Below are 23,244 nucleotides of genomic sequence, written 5' to 3'. Positions count from 1 at the left end.
CAACAATGTGACTTGAAATAGTATTTTTCAATTCCAGTATCTAAGTTGCACAAGAAGTATGTAAGAATTCTAACTTGCTTACAAGAAGCCCTCTTCAGTTAAAATTTTGAGGCCCTATGCACCTTATAAAACACCTTCTAGACTTCCTTCTAGCAGCGTGACAAGTAGCAAGAGACAGTCATCCATGTGGATGACATGCAGACACCTATAGCCTAAGCAAACTATGAAGTTTCTACAATCAAAACTGAAATCATGAAAGATGTGTTCAAGTTCTTACAGGGACCAGGGGGAAAAAAATCCTTCTTAATCACTCCTACATTTTCAAAGGAAATGTGCTTGAAATTACCTCCTTAGCAGGCCTTTTCCCCCCTCTATAATGTAATTCAAGACAGAAAAAAATACACCATACGTTTTCATAAAATTACTGTTGTCACTTCCATTTTACTAGAAACAAGCTTGAATGTAAGAATACTGCTATTTAGAGCAGACTTTCAAAAACATGGGTAAAGAGCATATGCTTTTTCTATCTGTAAAAGAATGCATTTAAGCCACAGGTAGGCATATCAGGGTGAAAGGATATACACAAAGTGTAAACACTACTTGCGTCCAGAAAGGCGCTTCAGAAGTAAGCTGGAGAATGTTTTCATACATGCATATACAATTTATATACATATATGTACTGCGTATATTCTACATTACATATAGAATTTTGCTATATTATGAAGATGTTATATATATGTATACTGTACATATATATACACACAGATAAAGGGTTATAAAATACAAATAATTTGTTGTTAACATGCAGTGACAAATTGCAAAATATCCTCAACAGGACATAATATCACAACAGTGAAATGGAAAAGTAATTTGTTCCCATATAACACTTTTACACTAAAAAGATTTTTTATTGGGAAGTAGTATCTCAAATGTTAGGAAACTATCTTTTTTTACTACTACTGAACATACATTCATATCAGAAGATATATTCTTACAATATCTGAAATACAAAGAATATCAAAACAAATATGACTATATATTAAAATCATTACATAATATGAACTATGAATTGGAGAATAACAGGCCACCACTCCAACTCTATAGCTGATGGTGAAAGGCTGTAACTTTTCATATAATGGTTTGGGTTGGAAATGACTTTAAAGACCACCTAGCTGCAACCCCCCTGCCATGGGCAGGGGCACTTTCCACCAGACCAGGTTGCTCAAAGCCCCATCCAACCTGGCCTTGAACACTGCCAGGGAGGGGGCAGCCACAGCTTCTCTGGGCAACCTGTGCCAGTGCCTCACCACCCTCACAGGAAATAATTTCTTCCTTACATCTAATCTAAATCTACCATCTTTCAGTTTAAAGCCATTACCCCTCGTCCTATCACTATACTCCCTGATAAAGAGTCCCTGTTTGAGCAGGTCCATGTCCTTCTTATGCTGGGGGTCCCACAGTGGGACACAGTACACCAGGTGGGGTCTCACAAGAGCGGAGTAGAGGGGGAGAATCACCTCCATCAACCTTCTCTTGATGCAGCCCAGCATACAGTCGGCTTTCTGGTTCATCCATCAAATCCATGTCTCACCAATTTAGAGACCAGGATGTCATGTGAGACAGTGTCAAATGCTTTGCACAAGTCCAGGTAGATTACATCAGTTGCTCTTCCCTTATCCACCAACATTAACCCCATCATAGAAGGCCACCAAACTTGTCAGGCACTATTTGCCCTTAGCAAAGCCACACTGGCTGTCACCAATCACCTTTTTTTTTCCACGTGCCCTAGCATAGTTTCGACAAGGATCTGCTCCATGTGTCTTGCTCAGCACAGAGGTGAAACTGACTGGCCCATAATTCCCTGGGTTTTCTTTTTTTCCTTTTTTAAAAATGGAGGTTGTGTTTCCCCTTTTCCAGTCAGCCGGAACTTCACCAGATGCCACAACTTCTTAAATAGGATGGATAGTGTATTCAAAATCATTTATCATTTTATTGTGTGGTACTGCAACACAGTATCAGATCTGAGCGACTCATGCGTCTCAAATCACTGTGTCTTTATTATAAGCAGTTAAACAGACAAATTACTTCACGTTGCATTTGCTTAAGCCCTTGTTTAGCCAAACTTGCTGTAAATTAATGGCATTCTTAAGCTGTATTTCTACACAGAAAGAAAAAATTCCTTGTCAATAGCAGGTACAGTAGCTGCAGTGCCAACCACGTGTCATGGACCACGTCTAAATCAATCCAAGCCTGGCTGAGCAGGAATAGGAATTTTCCTTCGCAGTGAAACAAAGATAGCTGGGGATACATTTTGCTCTTGTACGCAGATTTTTAAATATGACCTTATTAACCATCTCTGGTGCTAACTCAGCAGAATGCAACATACTGGAGACAAAATAATCCTACACATACCATTTCCAGGCTACCTAGGTCAAGTAATATCACTTACAAATGGCTTCTGTTACTGTTGCCACCCACCTCTATTAATCTGCTATCAGCTGCAAGTTAAAACTAGAACAAATAGTATTATTTTCCTCTCTCTACATTTATTAGCCATTGCACACACCTGAAATGCTAGTTCACTGTCTGAGGGTTTAGTTCACTGAAATGTTTGCTTTCACTGCAGAGTGCCCTATTCTCTTGAAGATAATGTAAATGAACAGATGGGAGCATCAAGAATGACCTTGTAACTTCCCAACACCATGCTGGCTTTGCTAATTATTCAGTGAATGCCAGGTCTCATTCTCAGTTACATGCATACAATGTCATGGGTCAAGAGAACATGTATGGTAGAGCAGAATATATTCCAATACTTTACAGACACAAATAAAAAGTCATCTAACAGAATATATGATATGAAACACATTGTCAATGTCCATTAAACATAGGTGCTTCACAGTGTCAAATCTAATTCCACATGCTGCTCGAGCTTCTTAGAAACCCTGTGCATCACAAGGGGTTCACAGCCTGCATTTGCTCACCACGCATACAGACAGGTAACAGGCAGAGTGCACTGCTCTACTGCGATACAGTGACAAACCACAGGAAACACACAACATGGACAGCAGCCCTCATCAGAAGATGTTACCCCTTCCCATACTCAGTACACTGTATTACTTTTTTTTCGGTTAGCCCTTAAAGGTACAACTCTTAACAACTTTTTTGCCTAGTGCTTAAGAGTCTCTCACATAAACGGCTGAATCTTTGCATCCCTCACTTCTGCCAGAAGAAACTGCAGGGATTCGACAGCTCTCATGGGGTGAGCCCTGATTTTTGCTTTATATCCCAGGCTTTAAGTGACAGTTTGTTGTAGAGTATTGAGTTGAACTTGCCAAAAAGTGCAAATTTTTAATAAGTAAAAACTTATTTAGTCCAGGCCTTATATACTGAACTTTAGGAAATGCTTTCACCTTCAGTGCCTTATACAACAAATAAACACTACCAGAACTGAGGTTACAATCAGCTCCAGCTTGCTGAACTACTCAGTTCCACATACCAGCTAGCTTTAATTCTTCAATAAAATGCAAAGTTGCATCAGCTGTGCTCTACAAAATTTGCATTTGTAACTTTACATTTAATTTTAATGGTGGAGACAGAGTACCCAGCAGATCTCACAGAAGTTAAGAAAAACAAAGAATTTTATTTCTCCCCCTTCCAAGTTTGGAGGTGCTCCCACAAATCCCACCCTCCAGTATATTACTGACATACTACCATCTTCACTTTGTAGATACATACTATATAGCATTTCTCAGAGTTTGCAAAGCACTTTCTAAATATCCGATAGAAACAACAAATACACAGAATTGATATTTATACCGAATATTTCTGAGATCCCACAGAAAGACTCTGACCCTCCATTTCCCTGAGTAAACAGCTGCCTTTATTTCAATTAGCAGAAATCACCAAAATACCTAAGTCAAAAATTGTTTGCTCCCAACATTTTCAGTCTCAGCTTTGCTGCCTCTAAAAGTAATAGTCCCAACTGTTTCAAATGTATTCTGCATGAAAACGTAAGATAAACAACACTAAATGAACTGCAAGCAAGCACCAAAGCATTCAATGTGGTTGTTACTGCAACAAAGTTTTAACCCAAGCAGGTACTAATTTCCAGTCATAGGTTCATCACTAAGATCCCTAGAGATCAATGCAAATGGAAAAATTCTCATTTTTCACTATGCCTAATTACTTACCCCCTCAGACTACTTGATAAAAAATATACATATTTCTAGCAACTTTCATATAATTTGTGATGCTTTAGCACAGTATTAATGTTGCAAACACTAAGAAAAATGTTTACATGTCAACAATTTAAACTCCTGAAAGAAACTTATCATGCCTGTAATTAGACCTGAAGTTTCAAGCTGAATTCCTTCTGCTTTGAAGGTTTATGTAGAAATCAAGACATTGCTCAATAGCAGCCAGCAAAAATATCCTAAGGCATCTTTTGTTTTTAACTCAACTTTTATGAGACACACTGTATCGTGCACTTTATCATCATTTGCAGGTATTGCAAAGCAAAGCTAAATTCTTCTACTAATGTCATACTGTGACCAAAAAAAACCCCAACAAACTGAAGCAACTTATAAATTACTTCCTACCACAGACTATTACACATGTAGCTTCAGCTGAAATTGCCACCAGCATTTTAACCTCCAGTTTAACCTTTCCAAACAATGTACTCGTGGGCTTTCACATTTGGTGTAGATAATGATGTTATCCTGATACTGCACACTGAATCAGCCATATACCGGACATCAAAAAGATAGACTGCTTGTATGGGCAAATAAGTTAGAAGATAAATACAATCTGAAATTCCCTCTGTTAGCTGCACAAATTCAACTCAAAGTTCTATGTTATCTGTAAAAACAACATATTAATAGACTAGAACATTTCAGATTAAAATAAACTGAATGTGACGATTTCAGATTTAAGCTCTTCCTTGAGCTCCTCCCAAGCAAGGTGAAATCAAGCAAGCGGGGCATCTTTTAAAATAGCCTGAGTTTTGCGAAGAGCTATGAACACTACTGTCTTCCACTGACTTCCAAGCCCTCTCTGATCACAAAGTCGGCCTCACATAGGGATGCAGTCATGAACAGGTAAGATGCAGCTCAAGTAAGAGATGTGACAATGCCATACATGGAAAAAGTTTTAAAGAGATTTTATCATAATTGCTGTGGTGTATATTTCTGAAAAAAAACCACTCCAGTGTTTTAGTAGTCTGCCTCAGGGCAAGTCAAAAAACCCCAAAACAGCAGTCTACATTATCTCCCTTTGAAAGGCAAATGTGCCACCAAAGTTACATTATGACCTGGCAATATATGTTATTACTGAAAATAATGAAGTTACTTTATTTCTCATCCACAATTAGTTTATTTTTTATACACAGACACACTTTTTTTATTACTACAATTCTCACTAAATGCCTTAAAAAAAAAGCCTAATGAAGGAACATTTTTATTTTTTCCAGAGAGAACTTTTAATTACTCAAACACAACCTGATGCAAGAAGAATGACACATACAAAGCTACACTTTGTTGTGTAATATCACATCGTGACCAAAGAGATCAGGCAAGTCCTTCTAATACAGGTGATTTTCACAGTTCGTTTATAGGTTAAACATAGACCCAAAGCAGCCCAGAGATTATGTACCTGCATCAGTTCTTTATGGTAATACATTACACATACCCCGAATGCACATCTCCTCACTACCAGTCATCTGCATCAACACTGCATTGATGTCACCCCTCTACCAGCTATGTCCTGGGACATATTCTGCACAGACCACTGTGCCACAAGGCTGAATTAGGGTGCCAGCAAGGCTGCTGCTGGGAATACTGCTGGTAAGGGCCAGAGTGGTCTTTACCCACGTAAAAGAAATACAAGCAAATATGGAAAAACTGTGGCCAAGTAGAATCCCCCTTTCAATCCGCATCAGGGCATAGATCTATCCCTAGCAGGAGCTTCCCCTGCTCTCCTAAAGAATACCCAGACTCAGATTACACCACTTTAGCTCCTACATGTGTCAGAGGGAGACACTGTGGGTGAGAAGCATGTGTAGCAAACTAACTAAAGGAACACAAACAGTGGGACCACATGAAAGGATCTTGATTAGGTTTCAATAGTCTGTGGCCACAGATCATCACTTCATACCAAACCTGGAACTATGATTCAAGTCGTGAGATGCAAAGGGCAATTCTGAATGACATTTTCTGCAATGTGTATGCACAAACTTGGAGGAGTGAAGGCCAGCGCTAAAGGTAACTGCACTCAGTAATTGTGCAAATGTTCATAGCTGCTTACTAGTTAATGACTGACCTCCACATAAAGTCAAACAGCTGTTAAAAAATTATCATTTTTACATCACAGGTAAATAAATTCAAGCACCAAAAATGAGGTATGCAGGATACTCCTATAAAGCAGCACAGCTGCTTTTGGGCTCACCAAAGTCACAGTCTGATCACAAATGCACTTAAACTACAGTGATATTTCTTGAGCAGGTTCAAAAATGAGTTTTGCAGTACACAGCTACTGTATGGATCCTCACACAACTTCTCCTCTGGAGAAACTAAGGTAAAGAGGGTACTGCTCTCTGACAGTCCACTTGACATGTCAGTCTTAAGATGCATTTTCTACCCTGTAAGAGCTCCTGTCACCTGCGTGACAAAGCACATGAACCAGAAAGAAGCTGGGTAGGTTCAAACATTTAAAAGACTTGTCAAAATTCGCTGCTCAGAACCTCTGATTTTGCTACTCTGCTACAAACAGCTGGTCAAATATTAGACAGTCCTAGGTGGGGTCTGTGTCGGCATTAACACTTGAGACTCCAGTGTAAGCATTATGCAAAGCATGTAACAGAAGTAACACCAACACACAACAAAAACAGGTACATTCTCTAGCATGATAGTAACCTAAAGAAAGAGAAGCAACCTTGTAAACCCTAAACAAAGGCATGGGACAGCCTTACAAAATACGCCCTCTAGCTAGGCACTTGTATATTTCTTGGCTATTTTGCATAACACTACAGTACTGTTGTTAATCTGCTGTTTAACATATGCAGACAATTAAGACACTTCTCCACAGATAGGTCAAAATTAGTGTCCATGTTCTACGTAATTCCAGGCAGAGTGCTTGGGACAGAGCAAAGATGACAGTTTACAATACTTCAAGAATTAGTTGAAGTTTTGAGGGCTAATAGGTAGGATGCTCCTCCTACTGCTTTTTTCAAACGCTGAAGTGTAAGATTTTGAATAAAACATGCTTAAGAATACATTTCAGATGTGAAGCAGTGCATGAACCATCTTAACCTAAATATCTGTAGTTATAAATTACTCATTCTTTAGTCCCAGCTCTGAAAAACTGTATTTAAAACAAACCCAAACAAATGAAATGTTAATTTAACAGTGAACATTTTAGCAGGTATTCCTACATAAATTAAGCAAGAAATCTGCCATTCAGATTGCCATTTAAGAAGTTCTTCTGAATTACTATGGATTATTTTATTGAAGGGGTCTGAAACTCTTCCTTCTCAGAATCAGTACCACTAAAATTTTTCCTAAATTCATTGTTCCATCAAGTTGCAACAGAATTTTAAAAGGTATCTTAAAATTACACAGGTATGTGTTTTGATTGTAGGTACTTTTAGTATCTCATACTTGAATTCCATTATTTGCACACCAAGCAATAATATTCTATGTGTTTTTCTGGCTAGAAATCAAATGTCAAATTTCCTCTTTGAAAATGTTAACTCTGCCTTCTGCATATGGCAAGAATCACCATAATGACATGACTGAAAATTAAAGTAGTCTCAGCAGCACCACATCTCTGTATGGGATCACGACCACACATTTCAGCAGAAGTCTAACAACCAGAGAAAAAGTGATCATGAAAGACTATGCTCCTTATTCATCCACATTTCCAGTACTTTCAAACTATTTCTAGTGTAAAGACTGGCAAAGCCTCAAAATAAAGGTTCCAATTTAGCACTCAGATTACACAAATTAAGATTAGCACACAAATTACCACTCAGAAATACAGTATAATGTTCTTTCCATTTGCAATGCTTTAGCATCCTATTATAGTGATCTGTGAATAGCTGGCAAAAGGTTTATAGTGTAATCCAAACCTGATAACATGAAACATACAAATATCACTATTTAACAAGATGACTTGTTACATCATCATGTTTGTATTAAAAACAAAACCAGAAGCTGTGGACTCCCATCAAAAGGTTTTCTGTTTCCTAGCCAAAACCCTCTTCATAATACTTCCTTTGTTTCCATGTTGAACAAAGTGACTGAACTTGGTGAGACATCTCTCTTTTCTCCCAGGACCTTCCACTACCACTCTGAATGTGAGAGTTTCTTTTCCTTAAAGCATGTGCAATGTTGAGTGTGGAATAAAGGACTAAAGTATTAGTGCCTCAAAAGCGTGTGCCTGCCTTCATGCACTACCATATACCTTATACAACTATCCATACTGACTTCCACATCACTCAAAATCAAGCAGACACCAGTTTTGTCAGAACCTAAGTACTGAAGTTTGACTTAAGGGTGCACTCCTCCATGCAAGGTAAGTCACACGTGGCTTTTTCTTTGCAGACTACTTACCCGGAGTTCTGGGGGGTCTTACACAAGACCGCTCAGAGCCACAGAAATACTGCTTTATCTCTCTTCAGCCTGGTGTCCAGGACCTGGGTGGGCTGGGTAAAGGGCAGTCTCCACACCCCACAAATCGGGGCCACCCCCTCTGCTCTCTGAATAGACTGACATAAAACATATCACAAAAAACCCCTGGGGAGATCCTAAGCAGCGCCTGCAGGTATGGATCTGCTGATCATGCTTTACACTATAAAGAACATAAAAGTGCAGATATTTTTACCTGGACTCGTAAGCAAAAAGTCTACACTTGCATGGCAACTTCTCCATCAGTAAAGAAAGTAAATTTTCACCCCTCTATCCTCAGATAAACCTCTCCTAACATGGTCAGTAGTCACACTGAAGAAAAAGGTCTGAACAGGATTATTACCTTAGCAATAGGGTTTTTTTAGAATTATGCATACAAAAACATTAGTATATTCAAACAAACTAGCACACAAGCCCTCTTAAATCTGTAAAACACTAGAACAAGAGAAGCACACACTAAAGACAAAGGTCTTTAGTCAAAGGTCACATCTGACACATCCCTTACTGGAGCATGTCAAACTGGACGCTGAAGTAACTTTGAATAATGAAATGATCCAAAAAACTTAACTCAGATAGCATTATTGAAAATAAAGTTCAGCGTTCTTACTTGAGATGGGTTTGGTTCTCGCCCGGAGGTTAAAAAAAAGCGGCAGACAAGCCAAGCGCTGCACACACCCATCTCGTTACTGAGGAGGAAGCACCATCAAGTTGTGTAGTGCGACCTGTCAAACTGTAAACCTGGGCATGGTCTCATACAAATATTGCATTACTCTCAGGCAAAAAAGCCTTGACTCATGACACATTAAAACTAAGACTTTAATTAGGTGGCAAGGGAAAGAACAGGTGCAGAACTTTCAAGGCAGAAAGTTATTTTAGCAGTGTCCAGGGAATCCCAGAATCTTTTCATTTCGTTCATTCATCCTTGTGAGATTTTCATATAGAGTCGTAACAGGAAGTCCATGAATTTTTAAACTCGTTTTTAATAAGACTACAACTTTATATCTTGGGTTAGGGAAGGTACATAATCATGAAGGCTGCTACCTTGATCCAAAAGAAACACTTTAATTAATCTTCTAATTGGAGATAGGCAACAGAGTTGTCTGCAATGGATTTTGACATTGCCCAAATAACAACCTGGCTGCTCTCCATTTCTCTGGGTCTTGAGTGCTTAGAATGGTTTACCAACAACTGAGTTTGCTGGGGAAAAAAAGCAAACATGCATATTTCCCGAAGTTGGTACACCAACAGATTACAAACTCCAAATCACTCAGAGAACAGCAGAAACCTTTAGTAAGCTAAAAAAAAATTTGACACAGAGCCTGTGAATATACTGTTGCCTCAAAAATCAACAGAAATGAGCAAGCCACAGTCTGAGACATGCTATCTCATGCAGTTAATCGTCTACATGAATTGAAAAAACTCAACCAGACATTGGGGGAAAAAACACCAGTTTGTAACAAATCCAAGACAACACACTTAATGGCTCTCATGGTCTTGTGGCTAATGGCATGAAACTTCATAAAAGTTTATGTAAGTAAATAGAAGAGCCATTCCAGCACTGGAAAACCTTTCTACACATGCCAGTCAGCAAGAGCAGCAACCTACAACAGGACAGAGGTCAGCACAGGCTACTATGCCCAGCACAGACCTGGGGCTCCCACCAGCTTGCCACCCTTGGTACCTCCCTGCTCCCCCAGCTGCTGCTGCTGGGGATAGCTATGTTGAGACGTGCACAGTGACAGACATACCCCTCTTACAATTAAGCTATCATTTAGCTGCATGGATGTATTCTCTCACATTCAACTGACTCACACTAGTACCCAGGCCAAGAACTCCTCATGAAAACAAAGCCAGCAGGAGAAAAAAGCCAATCACTTTCACAGATAAAAAGGAATGGCAAGTTCTGGGTACAAAACAGACCGAGACCACAGGCTTTGCTACGCTGTAGCTTGTGGCAACACCAGAAAAAGCCCTGACGGGGACAGAAAGTGAGATTTAGACCATGATGAAGACTTGGGACATGGTGGGGGCAACAGCTGTTGCAACCAACCAACAAGTTTCTCTCTCTTGACTAGATTACAGGAACACTGACAGCAATCTCACATACCACTTTCTCACGAGCAAAAGAAGCTAACAGGTCTCACTCTACTAATTCCACTTCTCTTCCACCTCTCCACTGCTGTTTACACACCCCCAAAGCACAACCCCACAAACGGTTGTACCAGCAACTTGCACCAGTTAAAGATTCCAGTTGAAAAATAGCTGCCCTCCACAACAATTTATTTTGTTCTTGCAAAGATATTTTTAAGCCAGATCAGTTCAGTGATCCGATATTATCGCAAAACCTCACCAACAGTTGTGCAACCACAGTCAAAAAAGTGGCAAACTGCCATAACAGTTGTAGCATTTTAAAGTCAGCTTTGGTGCTGAAGGCAACACCCTATTCAACTGCACTGCTCATTATAAATGGTAGCAGTTTGCTTCAGCTGAAATGGCATAGCTAGGTTTCTGGAGTTGTGAACAAGATTTAATAACTGCATTTGTAAATTACAGCTATATTTCTACTACTGAATGGTATTCAATTTTTTTAAGTATTTGTGTAATCAAACCATCTTTGTATTTGTGTTCATTATACTTAAACTAATTCTGACCATAAATCAGCAGCTCTAGTCAAAGGACGCCAAGGTAGGCTTTCCAATTTACATCTTCATATGCCTGAAAATTGCCAACTTAGTAAGTTTGTACAGAAACAAAAATGAACCAAGCAGAACACAATTCTACATTTTTGGTACTGTTTGTACCAGTTTTATGATTCACAGTGAACTGGTTTTCACTAAGAGAGGATAAAAATAATCTTACTAACACTGGACCATGACCTGCAGGCTACACAGCACTGGATGACTCTTTCAGTCTCTGTCTCAGCTCCAGAGTGTGTAATATGGACATTTCCTGGCCTCAAAGAGACATTTTAAAAGGTGTATCACTAGCTATAGCATTTTAAATGCTACTCTAAGAAGGATCACATAGAAAACCAAAGGGTACCAAACACCCAGGGGGTGCCTGGGTGACATGCAGTTACACAGTACTAAAAGAGCTAGCAATAAAAATTAACACAGTTAATAAAATGGCCATCATCTAGCACCTGCTTTACTAGACAGAAGTATCCTATGGCTAGGCATGGACACAGCACCAGACAAAATTTTACAATTAACTTCTTGACTACGACACAGATCACAGCTCTGACATACTGGAGAAACTAATGCTAGCTTACTATTACTTTTAATTTTTAAAAATCTTGTATTTCAAAATATAAAACACAAGCACATCTGGACAATGGTGAAAATATATAAGGCACTTAACACACCTACAACTTCCACCCTACTCTGTTGATCACAAAATAGCTAGTTTCACAGCAAGGAGGAAGTAACAGTAAAATGGTAGATATTGTACCTTGCAACAGGTTGATATGGCTTCCTAGTTCACAGTTGAAGAATGAAGAGGGAAGGTAAAAGATGGATTTTCAGCTCACTAAGGGAGGGCTTGAAGTTTTTTCCTCACACAGAAGGAGAAAAGGCTCTTTCTGGACCGTACAAACACGAAGAATATGACAAGGTGCATGACCTCCTAACCACAGCAGGAATCTGTGATGACAAGTCAGATGCTTGATCTATTTAGGGAAAATAAAATTCAGAATATCAGTGGTGTGGGCGCACAACATGCAGGTAGAGTACAAAATGGATTCAAACACAAATTACACCTAAAAGATGAAGAATGGTCCAAGCTGTACCTAACACTGCATGGCAAGGAAGACACAAGGGCCATCTTCCCAATTCTTGCCTAGCACTGCCAGTAAGACTTCATTTAGAAAATCATTTAATTGCATTTAACTTGCGCAGAGTTTGCTATTCAGTTCTAAGCAACATGGGGTTTTGAACATTACAACATATACCAAACTATGCATCCATATGCTTCTAAGTGCACATTTTATTTCACCTGATGAGTGAACTTTGCTTTCTAGCTTCCACAGCATATAAATTTCAACGATAGCACTATGTAATTACCAGCAGTAACCAAAGCAACCACACCACAACACCAACAAGTATACATTCTGCAAGCATTGTGTAAGACAACCATTTAGGCAGGCTTCAGCAACTGCTAGCACAGCACAGTTACCTGCAGGGTGCTGAAAAACTTGCACAGAAGCTGCACCAGCTTAAAACAAAAGGGGAGTTGAGGGGAGAAGGGGAGGGAGCACCTGACAAAGAGCTGCCAAGCTCCTAAGGAAAGGCTGTTGCCAGCCCCTGTCCTAAAGAAGCTGGGAACGCCAATACACTTAATGTCCCTTGGTTACACAGACCATAAACACACAGAGCAGACACTGTACGCATGCAGCTGCAAGAATTAGCAAGTACTTTTTCAACACTATATGGCCAACATTATGAAAGCCACAGAGAAAGTACTTTTTATAGTTTCTAACCCATTCTGCTGGTATCAAAAGCAAAAAGGAAATGCCTTAGCTACCTACGGTCTAGATAAGAAACAAAAGTGGAAAAAAAAAAATCAACACCATTCCACAAACACACACTATTACAACAAACCATCTAAGCTTATGCTTATTTTTAGGCACGTGTTTCAATTCTCCTGATATCAAGACGACCTAAATACTTAACAGAAACAGCCCTAAACTAGCACCAGCTGAACTCAATGAAAGAAACCTCCGGCTGTTTTTAATGGTTTAAGGATCGATGCCTAAACTTAGAATATGGTTTTCCACTCCCGTTTTATCTAACTGGGGGAGGGGAAGAATCCAAGAAAGAGATTAATACAGTACAATAAAAAAATTTAAGAGAAACATTTTTACAATTATGTTTTATTTTTCCCTCAATATATTAATTAACAGAAACAGACCTTTAAAAACAATCAAGACAAATTCTGGTGTTCAGTTTTGTTTTTCATGAATCAATTCTGAAATGGCTACAAGGCAAAAAAAAAGTACATTAAGGATGGGAGACAGTATCTGGGTGGAGGAAGATATGTGACAAATTAAAGAATTTTTTTTTATGTTCTGGAAGATTCCGACTAACAACTACATTAGCAATTCATCTATGTATTCTCTGCTTTAAAGATCAAAGAATTTGGAGAGACCACTTAACGAACTTTATTAACTCAGTGGGTGCTGCAATGTACTTCACAAATTTCCAAACCGTCAATGCTCCTTACGTTCGTCTTAAGAGCTTCTGTGGTTTTATCTGAGCCCTCCTCCAACTTACATCATCCAAATGTTAGCTCAAAACATTTACATAAATACGTAACTAACAAAATAGAAGAAACAAAACCACTGTTTCTTCACCTCAAGCACTATCCTTTCAGAGGCAACATGAAACAAGTATATTTACATTTCCTTTGTGAGAACTAACATAGAATCCGCACGAAGTTTTCTTAAAGCTCCATTTTAACGAAGTAGCATTAAAAAGGAGGGAAAAAAGGCCCCAAAACAACCAACCTCTGATCACCTAAGCAGTGTATTGGAAACACTGCTCCTTTAGGAAAGCCACTTTATGGTACTAAGAGTAAAGTTTACTATTTGAAGAGTTTCCTGCTGTCGGACGCTCTTCAGCAAAACCAGCACCTGGGTCAGAATGGTCTCGGCCCACCCCTTCTCGCTGAGCGGCGTTGCGGAGCGGCCCTGGGGCGCCCAGCCGGACCTCCACGGGGATGGGCTCAGCGCACCTCAGTGAACTCATTCAGTCACAGAGAGTTTAATCCTGGAATAGCCAGCGTCGAACGCACACAGGAACCTGCCCCTCACAACTCCCTCAGACGCTGTTGGGTTTTGTGGGTTTTAGTGTTTTGGGTTTGTTTGGGTTTTTTTCTCCTTAAAAAGCTACAATCCCACAGTCAAGAGACTTAAAAGTCCGTTGAAGTTCACCGACACCACCACCACCCCCCCCAAAAAAAAAAAAAAAAACAAAAACACAACAACAAAAAAAAACACCACCAAAAACCAAACAAACCACCAAACCCAAACAAACACGTACAAGAAGCCCAGAAACGAGAGGCGTTTTCCGCCAGTCCTTCAGGCTGCAGCCGGCACGGCCTCGGGTGCAGGTGGGGCTCCTCAGCGGGCACAAGGACTAGCCGCGCTCGGCACGGCCCGGCGCGCCCACCGCCCGCCCTCGCCCACAGACCTGCTCCACAGGGAGGTCTAAACAGCCCTAAAAATAAAACCAGAAAAAAACCGGACAGCGCGCGCCGAAGCCCCCCACGCCCCGCAGCGAGACCACCCACCCCACAGCGGGGAAAAAACAAGGCAAGAAAGAACGGAGGCGCTGCACGTACGGATGGACGCGCCGCGCCCGGCGGATGCCCGGGGCCAGCCCGCGACGGCCTCCTGCGAGGCGTCCCTCGTCCGCCCGGAGGCCTCCCCGCGCCCCGCCGAACCCCCCGAGGCCGGAGTGCGGGACCGGGCTGGCGTCCCCGCTCCGCCTGGGCGACTGCGCCGCGGCTCCCTCACCTCCAGCGCCGGTGTGTGGCAGCGTGAGGCGGGGCGGCGCGGCGCGGCGGGCCGCGGCCCAGGCCCCGCCCGCGGTCCGGCTCCTCCCGCCCGCCCCGCGGGCCGAGGCGGCGGGGGCCGACCGGCGTGCGCCCAGCGCCTCCAGCCCGCCCCACCCGCGGGCTGTCGCCCCCGTGGCCCCGGCCGCCTCCCCTCGGCGTTTGCCGGCTCTTGCCCTGTGCTTGCGGGCGCTCTGGGCACAGGAGTTGTTTGGGGCGCCGCGGGCATCCACGGCGGGTGCGCGACTGGTGGCTGGAGGTCCCGGGTCCCCGGGAGCCACGGCCACGAAGGGCTGCGTGCTGCTTTGTGTGATGTGCGAGGCCGAGGTGGGGCGCGGAAGCGTGACAGCACCTGTAGACGCAGTTTTGGCAGGAGGGACTCTGCCTCCACAGCCAGCCGGCCATTCGGGACCGAGCCCCTCGGCCTGGACCAAAGGGTCAATGTCCGGCGTGCGCATGCTTCCTTGCCTCTCGTTTGGTTTCTCCAGGATTGCACTCGTTCGTCACATGTGGGCTCCGAGGAGTGCTTCTCACATAAAACTGCTTTTGGTCTGGGCAGCAGAAGACACGTACACCCTGAGTGGGACCGCACAGCAACTGTCACTGCAGCATCCTCCTGGGCCCCCATCCATGCTGAGGTCAAAAATCCCAGGTTGTTACTTCCGCCAAGGTCACGTGCTTTCCATGTTTAAGTTTTGCAGGCCTCAGGGAGGTATTGAGGAGGAGGGCAGTGAGGAAGGCTATAAATCGTTGTAGATGAATGAATAAGGAAAAGAAGCTGGGAGAACAAATGTGCAAAAATTTCCTGCTGAAGAAAAGGAGGCATTGGGTAGGACCTCACCTGCAACACTGCTGCGTTCAAGGGAAGGTCTCTTCTCCAGGGGCCTAAGCTCTCATGGAGCGGAGTGCTGACGCTGTACCCCTGCTGTGCAGCCCGGGGCTGCACAGGTGGCCATGCCTGCTCACTCCTCAAGAATGGCTACAAAGCTTTAGCATCTGCTCAGGACCTTTTTATTCCTGGTAGAATGGACTACTCCCATGCTACACAAGATTGGTGCGTAATAGCTGTGCATTTATAGCTGTAATTACTGATATCAGATACGCTGACTCATGCACATTGAATTCCAAGTGCAGAAGAAACTATTGTATGTGTGTGCATGTTGAAGAAATCACATAGAATTTCAATGTGCTACTTCCATTTTGTTCCATTTTATTCAAGGTCCTTACTTCATGCAGTTTTTTATCTGCCATATTTATAACAAATGATAGCAGAGTGACTACATCATATGTTTTCTCAGATCAATGTGCAATAGTCACACCACTTAAATGACGATGGCTTCCCTTAGGTCAGGGCTGCAAGAGAGATCGCTGGCAAACTATCTTCTGGTCTCACTCCCTGATGCTTCAGTTTCTGTTTTTAACACCAGTAGTACAGAGGCTCATATACACCACAGTCAGATGTGCCATCTGGCTCAGCTCTGAAGCCTTAGAGTGGATGACACTTTCTTAATGTATTCAAAATCTGCAGCATTAACTAGCTCATGGTGATGTTAGTATTTGGAAGATGACGGAGAATAATCTAATACCATCAGGGCTTCTCAGAATTTCAGATCTTTAATGTGGACTGCACATTAAGTTTCACCTCAACCAGCAAGACTGAACTGTCTTACAGAACTCTTGAAAAGGAAGCTTTAAGAACTGCAGTGTCACTGACTGTGGCAACTGAGGAACAGACTCTCCATTGAAGTGAAAAGGAAAGACGCTTTATTATTACAATAATACATACTTATGCTCTCGTCAAAGCTCTTACTTCATAATTAGCAAATCAGCAATTAGACAGCTACCAATCCTTTCTCCTATCAGCATAAGGCCACTCTAACACGCGCTGTGCAGAGCAATCACCTTCTTGTTCACGCGCTGTTCACACGGCGGTAACTTCTCACAGTTCCGTACTTTTCCACAGTTTAGTGTTGCAGCTGTCCGTTGTTTTTCCCTGCCACCTTGGCACAACTTGACAGCTTCTTATCTATCTTCCAAGGCCTGTTTTCCATCAAAACCTAGCAGTTTCTCAGAGGCTGTGTAGGCCTGACAGGCCGCTGCCTCCTACAACTGACACTGGTTATATCCAGCAAACAGGCAACGCCAAGTCCCAGGCTCAAGAAGGAGAGGAGACAGAACTCTGATTCTTCTTCCTGTAAAAAAGCATCCTAAAGTAGGAGAGAGTTTCTTCCTTCTTTCTTCTTTCTGTTGAACCAAACAGGGACCTGAATGCTTTTCTCCACTCACATGGGCACTCAGTAACAGTGCTTTATGATGCAAGAAAACTATCAGTAAATGACAAGTTATGAATCTCGATGACCATTTTCTTCTCCTCACACTGCCAGGGTGGTAGCTAAGTGCTCTGGGGTCTGACAGCAGCATCCTGTGCAGATATAATATATGAAAACCATCCAGATAAAAGTCGCCACTAGCTGTGGTAATAGATTGCTACTTACAATCTAATTTTCTGCAATTATCTATCATTTTGGTAGACTGCCCTGCACTGAATTCCATGCTAGCACTTTATGCTGCTTACATCATATGAGGTAAGTGCAGAAAATCTGGAGCCATAAGTGGTAGTCCAACACATTTTTCTTAATCATATAATCACACTTTGATGGGATTGATGGTGCTGTTTATGTAGAAGACATTTATATTCATGGCCTGAGAATATTAAAACATCTTACAGCCCATGTATTTCTTGCACAAAATATCTGAGAGAAGTACTATTATTTAGCTTTATAAATGGGTGACCAAAAGCATGTATTGACAATACACTAAAGTCAGTTTTAAGACTCATAGTTTCAGATCAAAAGCACTGTGGCAGAGTGGTGATCTAGTATAAGCTCACCTCACTGGTTCAGACTCCTTCAGACCATTTATATGAATTAGCTTTACACTGATGAATATTTTACCTTTCCTCCCTCAGCAGCTTACATTCTTGACTGTGTGGGGAGAAGCATAATTATGTGCCAGAACAAGTTTATGCTACTGGGAGAGCCAGTGATGCGCAGGTCCAGGATTAATTTTTCTGGAACTGTCAGTAGTTACAGTGTGCTGAGTTTGTGTGGTGGGGGTTTTTGGTAGCAGGGGAGGGGGTAACAGTGGTGGTCCCCTGTGAGAAGCTTTTGAAAACTCACCCGGCTCCCAGTCAGACCCACCTCTGGCCAAGGCCAAGCCAATTACTGATGGTGGCCGCACCTCTGTGATAGCGTATTTAAGAAGGGGAACCTGAGAGGGGCAGGAGACTGTGAGGAAGAGTTATGAGAAGGACACCTATACGAATACTGAGGTCAATGGAAGGAAGTGGGGGAGATGCACTGAAGCAGAGACCCTCCTGTATCCCATGATGAGACAACGCGTCTGCCCCCACTGGCACTATGGAGGTCACCAGTGGCGCAGATGCCCACCTGTGGCCTGTGGAGAACCCCACACCAGAGCAGGTAGCTGCCCCTGAAGGAGGCCAGGACTCTAAGGGAAGAAGAAGCCCCCGCTCTTGTAGCTTGGTGCTGGGAGGACTGCAACATGCGGAGGGGACCCATGACTCAGAAGCCTGGGAAACGCTGCAGCCCATGGGAAGGGTTCACATCAGGGAAAGCTCATGGAGGACTGTCTTCTGTGAAAGGGGTCTCGTGGAGCAGGGCAAGAAAATGCAGAGGAGTGCTTCCGCCCCACCCTGCCAGGAGGAAAGAGCATTGGACTGACCAAAAACCCCCCATTCATTGCCCCTGCACTGCTTGGGGCATGAGGTAGCGATAATGGGATCACAGCTGAGCACAGGGAAGAGGGGAGAGGTGGGGAGAAGGTGTTTTTAAGATGTGGTAATGTTTCTCACTGTCTTACTCTGTTAAGTGTCATTTTGTTGGTGTTTGAATTAAAGTGATGTTCTTTTTCTTCCCCTAGCAAGTCTGTCTTTTGACCATGACCATAGTGAGTGAGACACCCCTCCCTGTCTTTATCTGAGCCTTTTGCTTTGTTTTCTCCTTCACAGTCCTGAGAGGGAAGGAGTGAGTGAGCAGCTGCGTGGTACTCAGTTGCCCTCTGGGTTCAACTCACGATATGCAGCTAGATTATTTTGCCAATGTAGAACATTTAACATTTTTATTGCATCTTCCCATTGCCAAAACATTTGCATAAAGATGGCAATATAGAGTGCTCAGTCTCTGCAGAATACATATATGAGTTCCAGTTGTCTCTAACAAAGGACTGATAGCAGATGAGTGAGATCAGATGATCAAAGTAATTTTATTTTGTCTAGAAAACCATGAGCCAGTGCTGATCTGAGCCACTAACTGCCTAAGTTCAGGGTACAGTCCAGCATCATGCACAGATAGTATTTTAGGCCTACATTAGTAATTTCACCTATACATTTGATTTTACACGTCTAGTAACTGTGGACCAGTTTTCGAAGGCAAGTTGCACACAGGAAGATTTACTTTCCTCAGCTTTCAAGAAAAAAAATAAGAAAAAGAAAAAAAAAAAGAAACTAAGACAGGATTTCTAGAAATCTGAAAATACAGTAAGGAGCAACTTAGAACCTTCCGATTAGAAATGTGTAACAAAGCCTTTTGCATCAAGAGCTTTCCTCTCGATCATGACTTATGCAGGAGTTAAAACTCAGCATGCCATTTCAAGACTGATAATTCTATGATATGTTAATTTGAAGATTTTTTTTCTAGAAATGTATAGAATGACAAAGAGTTCTATTCTCTTAATTAAAGTAAGCAATTTTCTTCCCTCTCCTATGTTCCTCTCCCACCATGTCTTTGAAGAGTATGCAAGGTTATATTAAAAAAAAAAAAACAATCAGTTTTCCAGTTATACTGATTTGATCAGCTTATGAAAACAATAAAAAAGGATATATCTTAAAATATTATTAAGCATGCTGATTAAAGATACACTATATAGGAAATTAAAATATATTTCTCACATATATTTGAATATTCAAGGGACATTTCTCCTTTCTGTTTAGTAATTGCAGATATCATAAACTTCTTATATTCTTACATACTGTCAAGCCAATGTGAGCTATGGCATATCAGCATGTCAGCACTAAAACCGTTTGCAGACAACAAGGGCAAGAGAGAGGGCCTTATAAAAGGGCCTTGAATGCTTTTAAGAATCCAGACCTTTTTCAATAGGGATTACCTGGATTTCTGATCACTGCTTCCAGAAAAGCATTAAGTCTTTGGTATCTAGGAACTGCTTGCTCATTTCCTTTTTGGTTTGTTGGTTTTTTTGTGGTTTTTTTTTCCTGTTCTACAAGCAATGGAGATAACTGAGAAGAACTAGTCTCTCAGCTATGCTCTAGAAATCAGAGAGCTCTTCATACTGTTACTGACATGAGTCACAGTAATTCAGATGACATTTGTCTACAAATTGGCAAAGCAGTCATCTTGATCCCTTCCTTACAACGAAACTGCAGTCTTTGTACTGTTGGTATTATTCTGAACAGAACAGGGGCACTCTTCTGAAACCAATGAAACATGGGGAACTGTCTCCTCCCTGAATCACTTCTGCAGTCCAGCCAAGTTTACAAATATACTCAGTCTTTCTGGATTCCTTATCCATTGCTGCGTCCTCTTAGCCACCCACACATCCTTGCATTTGTCCTAGTTAATGAATAGTTCTGTGATAAGCTGGGTTTCTTTGGTTGGTGTAGTAACTATGAGGCTGCAGAGCATGCGTATATGGTGCTGACAATATGTAGACAGGATTTCCAGTCTGAGTGTTGCCACTATTTCCTGTTTTTTTGAAGACAATTACATAAACTAAGCCAGGTCCACAGGGGAAATTGTATGTAAGAGAAAAGAGGTTGTAAAACCTTGCAAAAAATTTTCTAAAAGTGAGAGGGAGAAGTCACCTGGGTGAGTTAAAATGCCAGCACTGACAGCCAGAAAGCATACAAAGTTCAGGCAGTTAATAAAGGAAATTAAGTTTTGCCACACATTCAACTGAAAACTGAGCAGTGTTGAGCTCTCCTAGCTATCAACAACTAGATGACATTGATTCTGTTTCCCAGTTTAGGACATGTATCTGAAGTGATCTAATCCCTAGGAAGAACAGTCATGGAGCAATTCTAAAACAATTTTCCTATTGATTTTACTGCTGAGAGGATATAGATGCTAACTGATGCAAAATCTTCAGAGCAGGGGAATAAATTACTAAAATGTTAGAGTAAATGTTGTCTGACCTTTTTTATTGGCTAGACTTCTAGTTTCTTACTTTATAAAATAACATTGCAATGACCATAGAAATAATATTTTAGATAAAAGGATGATTTGAACTAATCCTTTTAAAGAAGCATCAGATTTAAAGTGAGATTGCATTTATAAATATTTTACATGTTCACTGTTCATGATACACTCATTAATTTACAATAAGTTGTGTTATTGAGTATAAGAATTCTGCTTCATATCTGAAGCAACCTGGAAAATGAAAATTCCATTTGAACACAAATACATCTTTAAATTCTACAAAAGCAATAATTACACAGAACAAATGAAAATGAAGATACTAACCTGTAGCATGCACCCTGCAGACTTCTGCTGGCTTTTGTGGCTTTCTCCTTCTCAAATCTCTGCCTTCTCTTTGAGACAGTGAATGAAAGTACATTCTGATCTGAGTACGTGCCTCAGGTTTCTCTGACAATAGAGTATAAAACTCCAGTTCATTGTCTGGCAGAGCAAGATTATCTTTCAGGGAAATCTAATGCCAGTGCAACATCTTCCATGTAGAGAGGTGCCTTCTCCTCTGCTTGGGATTCTGTCCCCTCTGATAATGAATGATTTATTCCATTATAGTGCTGTTTTATGGTTTTCCTTTTGAACAGTATCTCATCTTTAGAGAAACATGTACTCGGGATTTATGTCAGGTAATATAACCATGAGGTACTGTGCATTTTCAATGGGGTTTGGTGCTATTACTGATAAAATCCTGCTTTTGAGGTGCTCTGCACATGGGTGTGTAAATGTGCTCACATACATCACGGGAGGAGAAAATTTGAATTCTAAGAGTATTCAGAAGTGCATTGTTCATGTATCAGTGTGATATCTTAGTATCTCAAAACAAGAAGTTGCATCTGATTTTTGCATGTGCAGACAGTTACATGCAAGTTTTATTGCAGTATTTCAGAAATCTTTTCAAAGTGTGGGTCATGAGTAGTTAGTAACAGGTCAAGAAAACATGCGTTTATTCCCTAACTAAACAGGAGCTCTAAACAGTGGGAAACCTCCTCTGTGGGATGGAGGTAGAGACCAAGCCCATGTGTTTTTTCCATACACATTCCCTTATAACTGCACAGGAGCAGAGTTCCAACGTATTTCTCTTTTTACTATAGTATCACATCATCATACTGAAAAGCAAATGCTGGTATGTACTATTCTCATGCTAAGGCTAGATCCTATGCCCTGTCTATACATCACAGTGCCAAATATACTGAACAGAACTCTGGTAGCAGATACAGTAGAACTGCATTAGCAACTTAATTAGCCCAGGCAAAGGGTGATGCTAACACAGTTACACAGCTAGGGCTCCAAAAGAAATGTCTTTCAGCACTATATCTAAATGGTGATAATTAGTCAGACTGACTTTCTAATGCTGCATGAAATGCTTCATTAGGCTGTGTGACTAGTCAAGCAAATGTTCTGTAGTTAACTGTTGCTTCTAAGTCTGGCATAAGTAATCATACACTACTGTGAATTTTCTGTTAGTGGAAAATGCTAAAAAATTGTAGCATTTGTTTCCAGTCACAAAAGAAAGAACAAAATAATAAGCATACCAGATGACAAACAAAAGCAGGAGGGCACAAAACAGAAACTTTTAAGACATTCAGAATTCCTTTTCCTCCTTACCTTTAAAATCAAACATATTCATGAGAATTTCTTTTGGACTGTCAGAATCTTCTTGTGACTCCATCCAGTGACAATGTGTATCTGGAAAACCTTTAATAACAGAGAAGCAACACATTTAT

The 23,244-nt window shown here is 41.3% G+C and overlaps 1 protein-coding gene across 5 annotated transcripts in view; it reads right to left on the bottom strand.

Annotated features, from left to right (window-relative positions):
* The window catches only part of PIP5K1B (phosphatidylinositol-4-phosphate 5-kinase type 1 beta), a 124,550-nt gene extending 109,290 nt beyond the window's left edge, over window positions 1-15,260 (bottom strand). For 3 of the 5 annotated variants that reach the window (XM_074931649.1, XM_074931645.1, XM_074931652.1), the window contains exons 1-2: window positions 15,021-15,181; window positions 12,132-12,348 (exon numbers count right to left, since the gene is read on the bottom strand). The gene's annotated coding sequence lies outside the window, so the exon portion shown is untranslated. The other 2 variants (XM_074931646.1, XM_074931647.1) reach the window with 2 other exon arrangements.
* Window positions 15,261-23,244: the final 7,984 nt, after the last annotated feature.

Source organism: Athene noctua, chromosome Z (assembly GCF_965140245.1).
Source record: "Athene noctua chromosome Z, bAthNoc1.hap1.1, whole genome shotgun sequence".
NCBI lineage: Eukaryota > Metazoa > Chordata > Aves > Strigiformes > Strigidae > Athene > Athene noctua.
The sequence above is the reverse complement of the archived record's forward strand: the minus strand, read 5'-3'. Positions and strand labels throughout refer to the sequence as shown.